Raw genomic sequence first — 15,550 nt, 5'->3', positions numbered from 1 at the left:
ACCCAATTCCCCTTCCTCTTTTACATGCACACTCTATGCCATTAAACAAAGTGAAATCTGCTTTTTTTCCCACAATAAACTCCTCATAAGCCCTTCCACTCGGTTTTGTGACTGCACATGGCATTTGTAGCAGAGGCATGTAATGCACAGGAAGGTTGACAATGTGGAATTTTGCAAGGTTTGAAAATTCTGCTTGAAATCGCTCAATTTGGATCGAGTATTATTTGGGATTGAAATCGTCTAATCTGGATCGAGAATTGTGGACGTTCTTGTCCTATATCAGGAATCGTCCGGGTATTGCCTGAACTGACCGGCTCATTCATAGAATCGGCTTATGCTATCAGAAACCGGCCAATTCTGACCAGAACCGATTTTAACAAGAAAAGTTGTTTTCTAGTAGTGTAGCTGCAACCACTCTAATGCACACAGCAAGGTGAAAATGGGAGCACACCCTATGTACCGTGTGTAAGTGTTTTATATGTGCTCTTCCTCTTTTTATTCCTATAAATGCTCCCACTTTTCCTTTCAACAGTTTAAATGTTGTGCACTGTCTCTACCTGACTCTCTACTCCCTCTCTCTATCCGCCCTCTCTTACTCTCTGATCGCCCTCTCTCTATCTCTCTTTCTCTCTCTGTCTACCAACGCTCTCTCTCTCGCTATATATTTTGCCTGCTTATCCTTCTCAGCCCTCGTCTTTCCTCTTGCAGACGATCCACTGACTTCTGATGTTTCACCCCCGCAATACCGTTGCCGCCGTGCTCTAGCGAGCCACAACATTTCATTGGCTTCCAAATGGGGTTCATATACTTGCCTTTTCGAATTTGAAGAAATTGTATCGGCATTGCTTGATCTTGACCAAAGCCCATAGAGAAAGAGGGCCGAGGTGAGGTTGAAGGGGAGGAGAGGGCAAGCGAAGATGACGAGCCTGCCGCTGCTGAGTCATCAATTTCATTGAGAAAGAGGGCCGAGGTGGATGTGATACTAAAAATATTGGGAGAAAAAATGTTTACAAATTTCATTTTGAGATATCTATAATTTTTCCATTTTTCCAAGTTTTAACATGTGTGGAGCCGATTGTAAACAAAACCTTCGAACCACACCGTGGTTGGATAAATTTTTATTTCTAGAGCGGTTCAAAGGTGGTAACTTTTATTGACGTTTCGTCTAGATTGGTACTTCCAAGCCGCCCTAGGTATTGGGTAGTTCCTTACCACCCTTACTAACAAAATTAAAAAACTTTGAAAACTAGGTCGGTTGGGAGGTAATACTTTCGAAGCAAGAATAAAATTGTTGAAAAAAAGTCGAAAATTTAAAACCTCAATGCAATATGACCTGAAATATGGACATATACATATAATTAAGGCCATTTCCTGTAAAAGCAGACAGTTGGGGATGTCATTGACGGGGCAAAAAGCCCAAAATAAAATTTCTTCAATATTGTGACGTTTTAATCTATCAAATTTTACATCCAATGATGGTTGGAAATGATCATGATAAACTTTCCTGTAGTGTACAACTATATTTTTTAAGTAAAAGTTTATATAAGGTTGCAACCTTAAAATGTAGAATCATAGATGCATCTCAAAAATCTATCAGAAATGTTGTTTTAATGTTGAAAAAACCTTCTAATCGATCATCTCGACATCGAGATGTTGAGTCCCAAAAATAGTGTATCTTGCAATATATTATCTAGACCGTCCATTTTCAAGATTTTCATATATTTATAGATCTACTTGATTTTAACCATTTTTTTAAATTTAAAATTTTCTAATTAGATATGAAAATAAATTTTAAGATAATAATAAGTATTTTTTACAACAAAATTACATGTTACAATAAAATTTTAAGGTGCGTCTTAATTTGATTGTTTAAGGTTACAAACTTATAGAAACCACACCCTATTTTTTATCTATGGTTAAACTTTTTACAAAAATATTTTATAATCACTTTCAAAACAATTATGTCTCTACCATCTTTAAGTAGGGTTATTAAGTGAAGTCCACCTTTTATAACATTTTTATTTTTTTTTCAATTTTTCCCTTTAGTCAGATGATCTGAACATCAGACAACTTTTTCTATTTTGTTTTTATTTATTTTTCTAAAATGAGGGATTGTCCATCTAGCAGCGGGACAAGTTGGGGTATATGTATGATGTTTCGATATGTTTGATATTTCCAATATTGAACTGCCCTAAAGTTCGGTAGTTTGTTGTCCGAAGTGTTATACCACCTTATAGAACTTTTGTTTTGGGGTCATCCAAAACATCATACAAGTCTCTTAGCATACAATTCGAGAACAGTAAAATGAAGGTCCAATATTGCTAATATCCGACTATCAGCAGGGTTTTTGTCATTATAGAAGTTCAAATTATTGATGGTCCAATGTTATCAATATCAAACCACCATTTATGAGGTCCGATGTTCGTAACATCGCACCGCATGCTAAGAGACCTATCCGATGTTTCAAAAATCGGATCGATCATGCTATAGAGTAGCGCGATGTTTGAGAATTACCCAACTTTAGCGCTAATCAATGTTGGAAATATTGGAGATACCCCTAATTGTTCCCAAGCAAGACGGACAATCCTACACTTTGAAAAAAAATAAAAAAGTGTTTGATATTTGAAACATTTGACGGGGGAGCAAAATTGACAAAAAAAAAAAAAAAAAAAAAAAAAAAAAAAAAGGAAAAGAAAAGAAAAAGAAAAAGAAAAAGAAAAAGAGTAGTTTGCATGTTGGGTGGACCTCCACGTAAAATTTACTAAAAAAATATGGACCTCTACTTAATAAACCTATTTAAATATGGTTAAATACGAGTACATATGTACTTTTTTTTAAATTGATTATATATATATATATATATATATATATATATAGTTAATTTATCAAAATATCTATTAGTGATAAAAAAATTAACATTTTATCGGTATTGTTTGACTTAATTTCAAAATACCTAACAAAATACATATGATTATGAATTAGAATGGTTGCAAAGATATAAGATATTGAAGTATATATGTCTAATAAGTATTATCATAAATTTTTTAAGAGAAAATTACACATGTAACCGTTATATTCATTGTTATTATGATAATAATACCTTTTAGTTTTCCGCTCTTCAAAAACTACAATGGTTAAATATTTCGGTTTTTCAAAAACCAAATCTGATAAATTTTGATTTTTGAAAATCCGAATTTATAGTTTCGATTGGCAGGAGTCCAATTCTTTGAGAACCAGGTTCTCACTCATGGCTTCATCAATTGGGTTATACTTATTGCTCTCATCAATGGCGTTGAGGCTTCTGTTGTAACCCTCATTTGATGAAGAATCAGAGCACCCAAAGCCATGGGACAGAGTGATTTGTGTTTCGTAGAGAGAGAGAGAGAGAAGAGGAAGACGAGGAAGCTTTTATCAGAGAAGAGCCCCATGGATTGAGAGTGAAGCCTAAGGTTAAGGGAGTTGTTAATATACTTGGTTGTCATGCCTTCTTTTTCTTGGTGACAAATGCTGCTCCGAACTGTTGCAGGGTCATCTTCATAGCCTGTGAGAGCTATTTTTGGAGAGAGAAACAGAGAGAGGGAGATTGATGGGGATATGGAAAGAAGAGGAAATTGAGAGGTTACAGTACTTGGGGTGGGGGAATGGAAACTTGAAATTCTGAAAGAGCAAAAGAATTCTGCAGAAACCCAAATGTAATGAGAGAGAGAGAGAGATTTTTTTTTTCACAGAGGTATAACTGTTGGTTTTTAAGTTCAACAGATAGAGGAATTGGGTTTTTGAAATAATGAGTTCAGGATTATTTGGGTTTTCGAAAAATCGAAAATAAGTGATTTTTTAAAAAAAATAATTATATGAATATAAGTGTAATAACATAAATTTAAAAGTACTTTTATAGTAACGGCAGATATATACATAAATTTTTTATTTTTTAATATATATTTTAATAAATTGGTAGAATTCCCCAATCATCCTTAATAAATAACTGAGCCGACCAGACCCATACTCTTTTTTCTTTCCAAAACAATTTTACGCCATAACTTGATTTAATTATACAAAATGAATGGGATAAAAGGGAGCACCATTTTTTGATATAACCCAGTTCAAATCCTGAGTATCGTGCGGCTTCCTATGCCACGTTGGTTCCATGTAACAGCCAAGTGTTGCAACCATGCACACGTGCACCAAGGTGCTTCCTCGCCTCTTGGTTATATAATAATGCTATTTTCAGGTCATCTCAAACTTCTTGTGTTTGGATTAAAAGGAGGCGCCCGCGCCCACACTTTCTTTGTGTTTCCTTCAAAGAGGTTTTAATAGCAACAGTTTAGGTAATTAAGCTTTGTGTTCTTGGTATAATAAGGTAATTAAGCTTTGCGTTAGTATAATTAAGGTGCATCTTCAGGTAGTATGATTAGGTCTCTTTGGGTGCTCATTAATAGTGTAATTAGGTTACGTAATTTATGTTCAGTAAGAAGAATTGACAGTAGTGAGAATGAGGTATTTGTTTCCTCAGTAGTAGGCCAGTTAATTCTTTTGTGGTGTGCAGAAAGAGGCAGTTCTACGCATAGGAAGGCAACAACATGGCTTCGAGCGACATGCCTCGAAGAACGACGCCCGCCCGATCCCAGGCGAACCGCTGTCGGTTGAATCTCAAGTGTTGTAAAGAGGGGCACAAATGCTGCAGTCGTTGAAGCCCCGCCCGTGAAACAGATCCAACAGCATGTTTGCAGCTTTAGGCTTTACTCTCATGACCTTACTCGGCAGATTCGTAAGCACCACCACTATGTCGCCCGTGTAAACCAAGACTTCTTGCAGGGTGTTGTCTATGACTCGGACTCTTCGGATGCCCGGCTCATTGATTAGTTTGTTATTTCTTTTCTTGGGTGTTTTCAATGATTTTTCTTTTATTTCTTTTGATTGAGAGAGGAGTGTTTCGGTGAATTTCGATGAATGGATGAGGGGTGGTTTTCGGTCATTTGGTGGTGGAAGGGAGGGGTTGACAAAGGGAGCAGCATTTTGGTTATTGTTGATGATGGGCAGTTGGGTACCTTGTGATTTTCACTTGGTTTGGGGTGGGGGTGTATTTGATTCAGAACAAACCACTGACATGGTCCAGAGTAACAGACCCTTAAAGCTTCACCTTCATCCCTTGTCACCCAATCAAACGGTTCGATGGTTAATTATGGGGCGCTTGAGGGAAAGTTTGTTAGGTACAATCAAATATTGAGATTGTTCCAAATAATGGGAGTAGGCAAAATTGGGGCAATAGAGAAGTTATTTTTTGAGGAATCGGGAAACAAATAAGAGCAAAATCTCCCTATTTTTCAGGTGCTTTCTTGAGATGATATTTGCTCTTTAATATAATTATCATTGTGCATGAGATTCTCTGGGTAAATTTATTCTTGGGATGTTTGAGATTATATTTTGCAATTGAAAACCAGTTCTATTTACAGAGAGAGAGAGAGAGAGAGAGAGAGAGAGAGAGAGAGAGAGAGAGAGAGAGAGGGTTTCCCTACCATTATGTGGGGAAAGGTTTCCCTACCATTTGAGAAATGGAACTAAAGAGGGCATTAGGGGGGGAAGGTTCCCCTACCATTTAAAAAAGTGGGATTGAGCTTGATAGTCACTCATGCATTATCTGGTTATAACCATAGCATTATCATCATTATCATCATCATTAGACTTTTCCCAATTATTCAGGTCAGCCACACAAATCTTGGTTCGTCATTTTGTTTTAAGGGTCGTACTTTCGGTGAGATCATCAGTCTTGATGTCTCTTGATGTCTTCTTTTACTACTTTCAACCATATCTTTTTAGGTTTACTCTTTATTCTTTTTGAGCATTCTACTTAGTCGACTCATCTTCTACTTGAGTCGACGACTCACCTGTGACCAACTTACTTAAGTTTACATTCTCTGAATATATTCATTCTGAATTTCATCCGTCACTCATTCATCTCAACATCCTCATCTGAGCTTCACTCATTTCATAAGTATCAACATCCTCATCTGAGCTTAACTCATCTCGTTGTTTTTTAACCACCCAACATTATGCGGTAGCCGTCTTCTAGAACTTTTCATTTAGCTTTATTGGTATTGAGAGATGACATGAAATTCCGGTAACTTCGGTTGCACATCTTTTTATTCCGCCCACCCAAGAGTTTTAATTCTACATGCAACATTTTTATCAATCACTCTATTTTCTTAGATTATAGATTCAAGATATCAAAGGTACACACTTTTTGGTTATTTTTTATCTGTCAATTTTAACTATTTCATAGTCTCTACTTACAATATTATTGAACTTGCATTTCGAAAGAGTTATTCTAGTCATTTATAATCATAGGAGGATTTTGTTTGAAAAATAATTTGTATTCCTACGAAGCAAAAACACTTGACAAAAATGAATGCCCAATGAGCCGTGAATCTTATACTGCAAGTTCAAGTCCATGAAGCTGAGTACGAGTAAAGTCGTCCCTTGTTTTGCATCTTCAGGGGGATCTGGTGCAAGTGAAGTTGCCCTGGAGAAACTTTCCCCATGGCGTTGGTATACCCTTTTAATTGACCTTGCACTCCAGGCATTATGGACATCTTGGAGAAATATCACAAAAAATAAGATGTGCTTTCCAAGTTATTCTAGTCACTTCAAACAATCCTAGGCATTGGGTAATAACTAGTGGCACAGTTATTACAGGGTACCTTAATCAGCTGAGGGTCAAGGGCCCTCAAGTCATTTGAAACAATCTTCGGCAGAGGGAATTAGCCAGCGGCATGCTTATTTTGGTAGGGTACCTTAATCAACTTTATTATGGTAGGGTACCTTAATCAACTAAGGATGTAGGACCTTCAGATGACTTGAGCAATAGGGGTTGCTTTTATTATCGACATTCTCATTCTTCTAAAATGGTGCTCATTGAATTATTATACAGGCGTTGAGTACATTGTATCTGATCGGATCTTCGAAAGTCTGCAGGATGAAGAGAAGAAATTATGGCATTCTCATGCCTATGAGGTATGTATGCATCATTCGAAATGGTTTTTTATATGTAAATTTTTGTATTTTATCGGGGTGAGCAGTACTACTACCAAAGAACAGGAGTGAGCGCTCTTGTTGAATAATGAAGCACCATAGAAGTGCTGTGCTCTCTCTCTTTTTCCAGATTAGAATCTCTATTAACACACACTGCGGAGTAAGAACATTAGTATTGCTTAGATATAACCAGGCAATTATCATATTTCATTGTAGTCATCGCAAGATATGTATCTTAAACGTTTATGCTTTTATTCCTCATTGAGATTTTAATTTATGCAATTTTGCTGGCAGATAAAAGCGCGTTTGCGGGTGAATCCTAGAGTCCTGAGATGTTGCAGAAGGCAGAGCTGAGTGAAATGGCAAAGACTAATGGAAAGTTCTGGTGTACATGGCAAGTGGATAGAGGTGAGAGCTCTGTTTCTCATTGCTTTCCTGTTTTTTTGCCTTCTCTGGTCGTGAGGCCGTTTTCACGTTTGAATTCCTTTGGAGCTATCAGCTTACTTCTCCAATGCTACTTCTATTTAGTTATTTACATTGGGGTTTGTAAGCTATGTTGGGCTAGCATTTTAGTTTTAAACAGTGTACTCGGGCTAGTCTGAGCGAGTGGACTCGGCCGAGCAACTTGGAGGTTGAGTTTCCGACCTGTGTATGTAGCTCGGGGATATTTAAAAAGTTTAAATTTTTTCTAAAGAGCATAAAATTTGTCGGATTGATCTCCCAATTTTTTGTGTATAATCATGTTTTTTTTTATATTGTTGGTGAGTTTTTTTTTTTTTTGGGCTAAATCCCTATTTTTTAATTTCACCCATTCTTGAATTTTTAAAATGGCCTACTGTAAATCTGTTTTCTAAATCCATTTTGCTAATGCTTTTTAAGCTTATTTGGGATTTTCATGGGTTTTTTTGTTTTATTTTTCTTTTAATACATTTCCCTTTTTTAAAAAATTGCTGGTCATTTTGCTCAATTTATTGAGTGCTTTTCATCCGTGGCTGAGTTACCCGGAATGGCCCTTGGCCGAGGAGTTTTTCTTGACACTGGTTTTAAGCATTCCAATAAAAATTCGACAACCATCCATACCCGATGCATATACAATAGAGGATGCTTAATTTTCAAAAAAGAAAAAAAAAAATGTTCATTAGGATTTTTGATTTCACTGTACTTCTGTTTTAGCCTCTCTTTGTTTCGCATATTCACTGGTAATCTCACCATTTGAAAACAATTACAACCAAGAAAAACAACATCAAAAGCAAATAACATTCTATTTCTAAACTCACAGTAAAGATTTGACATGGTCAGGACCAAATAATTTTTGTGCATCACCCTCTAAAGTTTGAAGTTGTGAATGTGAGAGAAAATCCAGTCTCTAACTTGTTTAAGGTATGGAAAATTGTTTCATGCGTAGGGGATTGCATTTCTATATTTGCGGTCCTGACATCCATCTTAAAGATGGATGGAAATTGGTGGTCCATCTCAAAAACAATCGAAATTAAAAGTCTAAATGTTTTTTTTTAATAGAATTATTATTTTTAATTTTAAAATTTATTTATTTATTCATATTCATGATCTCCATGATGGAGATTACATGTCCTTAAAAATTAGGTCAGAAAATCCTAATTCTACAAAATCAACAATGGTAAATTTGAAAGTAGGGTTTCCAAAATCTTACCATAGCTTCAGCTTTTTTTATCCTGCTTCTAGTTCATGCAAAACCCTACGCTTTCCCCCCTTGCATAAATCAAACGACGCCTTAACAGCCTCCTCTACTTCTTCTATATACTTTGCAGTTTCCTCCCTATACTTCTCCCGATAATTATCCGCATCCTTCCCATACTTCTTCTTCAAACTCTTGGACTGTTTCTTCAAGAACTCCTCTGCAATTTTTTCTAACTTTCTTTCCTCTTCTTCAGCCCTAAGCTTTTTCTCTGCATTCAATCGTAAACGTCCCTTTCCACCTCTCAATCTCAAGAGGAGGGTACAAGAAGGGAACATGCCATTGATCGATACAGGGATACCAGTTCTCCCTCTGATCAGATTCTTGAGGGATGAACCAGTGACCCTACGCTTTCCCCCCTTGCATAAATCAATCGACGCCTTAACAGCCTCCTCTACTTCTTACTTGGCAGTTTCCTCCCTATACTTCTCCAGATAATTATCCACATCCTTCCCATTCTTCTTCTTCAAACTCTTGGACTGTTTCTTCAAGAACTCCTCTGCAATTTTTTCTTAACCTCCTTTCCTCTTCTTCAGCCTTCCATTCCTAAGTTTTTTCTCTGCATTCAATCGCAAGCCTCCCTTTCCACCTCTCAATCTCAAGAGGAGGGTACAAGAAGGGAACATGCCATTGATCGATACAGGGATACCAGTTCGGTATCTGATCAGATTCTTGAGGGATGAACCAGTGATTCTAGGGTTTTCGATCTGGATGCATCTGGTGCGGCCATCCAATAACCTGACCTGAATTTGATGAGTAGCTATCAAAGGTGGGGATGAAACCTGCACAAAACCTTGATGAAACCCTAGAACGAAACTGAGGATGAAACCTACAAGGAAACTAGAAATGTGAGAGAGAGCCTGGCAGTGCAGTTAGAAATGTGAGAGAGAGCCTGGCAGTCTGAAGCCCTGACAACGAAGACCGGAAGAGGGGGAAGAAACCAAACCAGTGTTCGCAAAACCGACCGGTGGGGTGGCGAATTCGGTTAGGGCCGGCTTTATGGCACTCTACATATGATGGAATTGCAAAAAAATTTGGGATCAAAACCCTCCGTTTCGAAATCGAACCGGCGGTATTTAGATCAAACCGGCCGTTTTTTTTAACCGGTCCGGTTTACCGTTTTAATATTGATGTAACGTCGTTTTATCGCATCAAATAAAGGTCGTTATTTGATACAAGCCAATTATTTTTCAAAGAACAATATTTTGCAGCTTAATTTTAATTTTATTTTCCATTTTTTTTTTTTCCAGCCAAATATTGATGTCTGAAAGTTAGTCATAGATTATTGAATCAAAAATCGAAAAAGAAAGAGTTCTTGGCGGATTGAAATGGGGGGATTTTTGGAAAATTAGAAATTTCCCCATTCTATCAAATGCTGCTTCAATGCATCATAAATTTTCATAAAAATAGACGGCTTTAATTAATTGTTGAATGATTCAATTTTTTTTTTTATATTCATATATATCGATCGATGTAGAGATGATTGATTAGAAGGTTTTTTTAACATTAAAACAACATTTCATATAGATTTTTGAAGAGCTATTTTACATTTTAAATGTTTTACTGTTGCAACCTTATTAAAACTTTTTCCAAATTTTATATATGGATGCAACCTTTTTATAATGCAGAAACCATCGGATGCAAACAATTTCTTACTCTCGTGACGACGTACGACGTTCATAACATGAGTTTTACAAGTTTTACGCGTACGACGGATGCACAAAACACGAGTTTTACACGTACGACGGTTCATATACGTACAAACACGCCACGTGAAAAACAAACGGTGCCTGCTACCAATGTGTTATTTATGGATGGTGAGATTTCGAAATATTCGATGTGGGATTTTAATATACGCATTATCATATAATATATATTTTTATTGTTACCACCGAAGATAACATTGCTTGGGTTATCTAATTGGTTATGGCTGCTACCCCTCTCTCACGGGCTTTCTAGCTCGAAGACCCCCTGGCGCAGCAGCTCAACAAATAATTTTTACGTCCAAACAAATAAAAAACGTCAATTTTTTTTTTTTTTATTTTATGTCCAAAGAAATAAAAAACGTCAAAAAATAAAAATAAAAATAAATTACATTGACAAAAATAAATAAAATTTATAATAAAAAAAATAAAAGTTCCTTTGGCAAAAAAAATTAGAAAACTAAAATTTTGTTAAAATAAAAATAAAAGTTATATGGACAAAAAATAAAAGTTATTTTGATAAAAAAAAAAAATTTATCTTAACAAAAATAATAAAAGATATGATAAAAAATAAATAAAAGTTATCTTGATAAAAAAATAAAAGTTACGAAAAAAAAATAAAATTTACCTTTGACAAAAAATTAATTTTTTGTCGAAAAAAATAAAAGTTATCTAGACAAAAAAATTAATTTTATGATAAAAAAATAAAAATTACATTGATAAAAAAATAAGTTTTGTCTAAAAATAAAAATAAAAATTACTTCGATAAAAAAAATAAAAGTTATGATAAAAAAATAAAATTTATCGTGGCAAAAAAAAAAGTTACTTGGGTTATTTCTTCTTGTAAAAAAAAACAAAAAAAAAAAATACAACAAATATTATTTATTGTCAATATATAAATAAAAATAAGCATGCATTTGAGCTGCATTTATTCTAGAAACTTAAAAAAAATAGATTTTTGAAAATTAGTACGTATTCTAATAATTTTTTTATTGATAACCAAATTTTATATTTTATTTATTAATTTATTTGTATTAGAAATTGTGTAATTTACTTATTCTTTTTTTTTTTACCGTTGTCAAAAATATATTTTAAATTAGATGATATTGTCCTATAAAAAATATATTTTAAATTAGATGATATTATAATATATTTTGGATTTGTTATTATTTGTATAGTAAAATAATTATAAAATGTAATCAAACAATTTCAATTCCAGTATATAAGATTTGGATTAACGTTAATTAGGTTGTAATAATTTTGGTTTTCTTTTAGTGGATTCGATTTCTGTCAATGCTAGATTTTGGTGGTCATTTTTTAATCGATTTAATACATTTTTTATTGTAGTTAATGTATGATTATATACTTCATTCTTGATAATATTATGATTTTTTTTTTTGTGATGTAAATTTAATGGTTAACATAGGTTTATACAGGGAAAAAACATTTCAATATTCGTATATTGATGAAAAAATGAAAGTTAATAATGTAGTATCTCCATTTCTTATTGAATTCTTAAAAAATGATATTTATAATTAATTTTAATAATTTCTTATTAGTTTTTTTAAGGTTTAATCTTAACGATTCAGTCGATTCCTGATCCGGATCGTCGATTCACCAAATCAAATGGATTTTTGAGGTATTCGATCCGGGGCACCGATCTGTTTTTTAAATTACTGGACTAACCTTTGGGAGCAATTTTACACACGTGACATTTACAATGCCCAGCAAACTTACATAGTTAATATTTAGGGTGTGGTTTGTATGAGGTTGCAACATTAAACAATCCAATTAAGGCACACTTTTAAATTTTATCATATATGTAATTTAGATATAAATATTTTTTAGAATGACTTAGAGAATTTATTTTCATATCTCATTATAAACATTTAAACTCTAAAAATGGTTTAAATCAAGTAAATCTATAAACACATGAAAATTTTAGAAATGGACGGTCCAGATAATGTGTTGCACGATATACTATTTTGTGAATTTAAAATCTTTTTTTCTTTTCATATACATACATCTCAATGTCGAGATGATCAATTAGTGGATTTTCCAACATCCGAACAACCTTAACAACCTTCTATGATGGATTTTTGGGGTGCATCTTTGATTCTACACTTTAAGGTTGCAACATTATATAAACTTTTTCCTAATATTTAAAGCTATTTTATTTATATAATTTATTTACATGGTGTAAATTTAGCTGTATTTTCTTCACACGAAAGTTTAAACATAGTTAATCTACACCATAGTTATTTTATGCCATAATTATTTTAAATGAGCCAATTTTTAATTATTTTACACCATAGCTTATTTATACTATATGGCTTTAATTTATGGGTGAGGTTTGTAGAAGGTTGCGTCCTTGTACTATAGAGGTTAGGTGCACCTATAAAATTTCATTTGGACGTGAAAAATCTTATGATGGCTTCAAAATATCTTTTTATCTTTAGTTAGAAAATTTAAAATTTTAAAAATGATACAAATCAAGTAGATCAATAAACACTTGAAAATCTCGAAAACAGACAGTCTAGATAACGGTTACAAGATATAATATTTTTTGAACGTGGAATTTTTTTTTTTTTCCATATCCATTCATCTCAAGTCAAGGGTCAGTTGGAGGGTTCTCTTACGTGGGAGCATATCGATTCATCTCAAGGTCAAGGTCAAGATGGTCAGTTGGAGGGACAGTATGATTTTTGAGATGCACCTTTCCTCCACATTATAAGGTTGCAACTTTATACAAACTTTTTCCTTAATTTATACTATGTAGCTAATTTCAAAGCTATATAAATAAGCTTTTACGGTGTAAAGAAAACTTTGCCAAAAATGAAATTACGATAATGCGACATCTATGTCGGTCCCTTTTTTTTTGTAATAACATTCAAAGGAAATTAAGAAAAGATGAAGGAAAAAAGAGCCCTAAAATATTCAATGACATTTAGACAAGAAAACGACATCTCAATATCTTTGTAGTAAAATATGGAAAGTACATGATGCATCATCCCAAAATTGTTTTAAAACTTAGAAAACACTTGGGCGTTTTAGTGATTTTTTGAACTTTTTTAAGGCCGTAACCTGACAATTCGCCAATTCTCTGATCCAGATCGTCGATCCACTAATTTGACTCGATTTTTGGGATGGCCAAACCACTCTCGATCCGTTTTTTTAACCTTGAATTTGTAAGCGTTAATTTGCATCCCAAGGGCTGGAACTTGGCCTTGCACAGTTTCAATTTATTGCTAAATCTCTCAACCACATCCTAGATTGACTTGCATACTTAGGTATACCGCAGCAAATAACCATAAACCGTTTCATTTGTTGCTCGGAGGCGTCGTAAATTATTAGAATGTCATCTACGTAGTAAATCTAGCAGTCTTTCAGAATGTAGATCGTGGATGGGATACCACTTGGTGAAGAACCTGCGTTAGTCTCTTGGATAGAACTGTGGCCAAAATCTTAGACAAACTCTCATAAAGGCTAATATGTTGAACATCAACAAGGGGGTCAATTGCATCTTTCCCCGGGATTATGGCAATAAGGGTGGAAACTTGGTTACACGTGAAAATATGGAAATGGACGGTCTCGATAAAAGATGTTGCAAGTTTGGGACTTAAAATGTTTTTTTCTTTTCATATTCATACATCTCAATGTTAAGATTATCAATTAAAGGGTTTTCTAATATTAAAATCGTTTATGATAGATTTTTGAAGTGCATTTTAATTCTACATTTTAAGGTTGCACTGTTGTATAAACATTTCCTTTTCGATAAGTGTGTGTAAAGAATTATTAGGCTAGTTCCAAGAGAATAGGAGGGGCTCCGGAGTGGGGCACCTTAGTATTCGGAAGAATTGGGACATGGCCTGAAGTTTAGAGAAGGCTTCACTATAAGACCCTAGGATTGGGTTTCCCACGTTGTCAATGATACGACAATGCGATCTTAACTTAGACATAGTAAGGTAGCCAAGCCACAATGTTCAACCTACTAGCCTTCCTATATATGCATTAAAAGGACAAAGGGAAGGACCAAAAGACATGGTGATGACTTATGGTCTGAAAAACTGTGGGACAAGATTCGTGTAGACGACTTCAAATAATTGAGATTGAGATAAAGTTCAGATGATAATGATGTGTAGTTTGTGTTGCCATAGTTGGCCCTACAAAAGGCGCACATTTGACTGCCTGCCTATGAGTAGTTTTAAGATCTCAATTACTAGCCATGATCTCAAATATATCCCTCTCAACGGCGCCCGGTTCGCATATTCTTGAGCCAAGCCATGATTTCCACTCCATTTGCTCTTCCTGCATATGCATATGCATTAACATCGTAGTTGATCTTGCATTCCAAATCGTCTCAACTCTTCTTTTACTTTCCCTTTGTCCTTCCTTCATTTTTCTTTTATAGAACTTGCTCTATCATCTACCTTGTATTTCTTGTTTTCAACCTAATCACCTGCTTCTTTGATCTCTTTTCTTCTTCAGTGTCGAAGCTGGGATCCCTTGCGTATAGAGGGAATGATTTGCAGAGGCTGCACTTCAAACTGCTCCACCAGTGGGAGGCCCGACCCAATCCCCAAATCCTTCCCCATAGTATATATTGCTTCACCGAGGTCAGGATACGGGAATCGCAAAAGATCCAAAGTAACGCAGAAATTGCATTCATCTCATGTCACCTTTATAAGCGATAATGGAATCAAGGCTACTATGTGGAGGTCCAAGTCGCCAGCTGATGAAGATAAACAATTCGACATGGATGCAGGCGCCACTTCACTTTCGGTTTTCCGTAAATTGGTCCTTTACAAACACAACTGCTCCTCGTCAAAGGGAATTTCAATTTTTAAGGCCTTGTTTGAATAAAAATAGCAACCTAAAATATGGGCTTAGAGCACGGATTTCAAGCACCCGCTGAATTGCAAAACATGCTAGCAAATGAGGGTTCATTATCCACAATAGACACAATGGTGGTCTTACAAGTATTAAGGCTTAAGTGATCATGGCTCTGTTCCATGAAGGTCAAAATGGTAGGCAAGGGGGTTTTGGTGAGAAATTTAGGTGGGGGTGAGAGAGAGAGAGAGAGAGGGAGAGAGCAAATTTTAGAATA

At 34.8% G+C, this 15,550-nt stretch overlaps 2 long non-coding RNA genes across 6 annotated transcripts; both read left to right on the top strand.

Annotated features, from left to right (window-relative positions):
• LOC148783790 (uncharacterized) lies at positions 1-2,207 on the top strand. Its single transcript, XR_016052802.1, has 3 exons — positions 1-178; positions 284-465; positions 709-2,207. It is a non-coding gene; the product is annotated as an uncharacterized LOC148783790 (long non-coding RNA).
• A 1,397-nt stretch (positions 2,208-3,604) lies between these two features.
• LOC105420584 (uncharacterized) lies at positions 3,605-15,350 on the top strand. Of its 5 annotated transcripts, XR_016052799.1 has the most exons (6): positions 4,246-4,325; positions 4,544-4,765; positions 6,492-6,779; positions 6,926-7,008; positions 7,321-7,434; positions 14,932-15,350. It is a non-coding gene; the product is annotated as an uncharacterized LOC105420584 (long non-coding RNA). The 5 variants fall into 5 exon arrangements; XR_016052789.1 differs by lacking the exon at positions 6,492-6,779 and having other exon boundaries at positions 4,244-4,325; XR_016052797.1 differs by lacking the exons at positions 6,492-6,779; positions 14,932-15,350 and adding an exon at positions 10,369-10,878 and having other exon boundaries at positions 4,244-4,325.
• The last annotated feature ends 200 nt before the right edge of the window (positions 15,351-15,550 follow it).

The sequence above is a fragment of the Amborella trichopoda genome, chromosome 1, assembly GCF_054954075.1.
Source record: "Amborella trichopoda isolate Santa Cruz 75 chromosome 1, AtrichopodaSantaCruz75HAP2 v2.0, whole genome shotgun sequence".
NCBI lineage: Eukaryota > Viridiplantae > Streptophyta > Magnoliopsida > Amborellales > Amborellaceae > Amborella > Amborella trichopoda.
The sequence above is the reverse complement of the archived record's forward strand: the minus strand, read 5'-3'. Positions and strand labels throughout refer to the sequence as shown.